Genomic DNA, 2,062 nt, shown 5'->3' with positions numbered 1-2,062 from the left:
ATGTATCATTTTCCAGGATTCTTTCAAGTACTGGCTGTGTATGTGTAGACTAGACTAGACTAGACATTTCTTTTATCAGAGCGATGCAAATTTTGCACTAGAAATTTTCAATAATGCATGCTCCTCCATTCACCAGAACGGTGCACCAAAAATTGTAAGTGAAACTTGTTTCACCATGCACTTTTGTGGTGTAACTTTCAGGCTTTGCTTCTTCATGCACCAGAATGCTGCAAGTTTTCCACCATAAATTTTCAATGAAGCTTGCATTTATCAGAACGATGCAAATTATGCACCAGAAAAATGAATAAACCTTGCTTCTACATTCACCACAGTGTTGCGAGCTTTCCACAAGAAATTTTCGGTGAAATGTGCACCTCCAAATTTTTAGCGTGATTCAATTTTTCCACCAGAGCTATTTATTTTGATTAGTCCCTCAATGCACCACCTTGATGATATTTTGACACCAGAAATATTCAATAAAACTTTTTCTTCGATTTACCACCATGAAGGTGATTTTCTCATCCTTAAATTTACCCTCTTCTTTTAACACTCAATGAACCACCGTGAAAAATAAATTACACCAGAAATTTTTTGTATGCAATTTAATTGAAGTTTGTCCCTTCATGCACCTTTGTGGTGCAATTTTCAGGCACCATCTCAAATGATTTAACGCAATAAATGGTTTTAGGTGCTCTCATATTATGAAATGAAGTTATTTTACCTTCAAATCAAGTTATCAAGAAATTAAGTTATTTTATATCATAATTTTGTAAAAGTGGAAATAGAAATCTTATTTATAAAAGATGGGACAATTGCCTCACCTTGCCCCACCCTGTGCACGCCAGTGTTTGGCATCGTGCCACTACACGAAGGACGTGCTAGAGTGGTATAAGGCGAATGTTGTCGATTTCGTACCGAAAGATCTGAACCCTCCAAACACTCCGGAACTGCACCCAATAGAAAAATACTGGGCTATTATGAAGGAACACCTTCAAAAACGACCTAGAGTGGTGAAGAATGTAGAAAAAATTAAGAAAGCATGGGTTAATATGCAAAAATCTGTCGATTCTGAGGTCGTGCAGAGCCTTATGGCTGGAGTTAAGGCCAAGGTTCATGTATTTGGATATAAAGGCGAAATAAATTAAAGGAATGATGCCAAAACAAATTTTAATTGTTTCTTTTTACTCCCTGAAAATTTGGTGATAATCGGATAAAAGCTCGAATTGTGAGAATGAAGTTCGTGTGTGCGGATTTTAAACGGTACACCCTTTATAAAAAATGGCACGGCATGTTTTGAAGGATTAAAAGATCTGGCCGGTGTCAGAACCCTCTATCTGAACCGGTTCAAGGGAAATGGCTATATTTCGGATTATTATAGACCGATTTAAGTTCTTGGTATATTGTTTGCTTTGAAAATGGTTCTTCTTTCTGTGTATTTACAAAACATATAAATTTTAACCAGCATCCTATATGAAATCTCATCAAAAATTTAGCAAGTTAGACAAGCCCTCTTGAAACCCGGAATACCTCCGGCAGCCCGTAATCATGGCTATTTTAGTGGCTACACTATAAAACTTCATTAGTTTTCCAGTCGAATTCATTTAGAAGGAATAAAATCGGATCATATTTGACACTCCAAAGTTGACCAACGATTTGCCTATCCTATTGATTTTGAGTATCCCCTGTATATAATGTCCTTCAAACAATTTCATCAGACAAAGCCTCACACTGCGGTTTTTTACACACTTAGAAATAACTACTTTTACGCGAGACGTAATCCATATTGGACGTAAATCATGGAACGTAAACAAACATTGCATGAAAAATTAAGCGTTCTCAAAGCGAAACATACACAACTCGAAGAAGAGAACGTTTGATTGAATTGATTTTCTCGTTTCTTTCAACTGATTCTTATGTCAAAAGGGCCGCTTACATGAGTCGGTCTCAGAGAACCGAAATTTACATTACTTTTTCGTAGTGTGTACCGAAACAAATATTCTCTTCAAACGGCTAGGTATGAACGTAGAATTAAATAGTGCCTTGCAAACCTAAGTACCACACA

Source organism: Ochlerotatus camptorhynchus, unplaced genomic scaffold, assembly GCF_037179485.1.
Source record: "Ochlerotatus camptorhynchus isolate MF236.1 unplaced genomic scaffold, CSIRO-AGI_Acam_v1.1 ptg000194l, whole genome shotgun sequence".
In the NCBI taxonomy this organism is placed as follows: Eukaryota; Metazoa; Arthropoda; class Insecta; order Diptera; family Culicidae; genus Ochlerotatus; species Ochlerotatus camptorhynchus.
The sequence above is the reverse complement of the archived record's forward strand: the minus strand, read 5'-3'. Positions refer to the sequence as shown.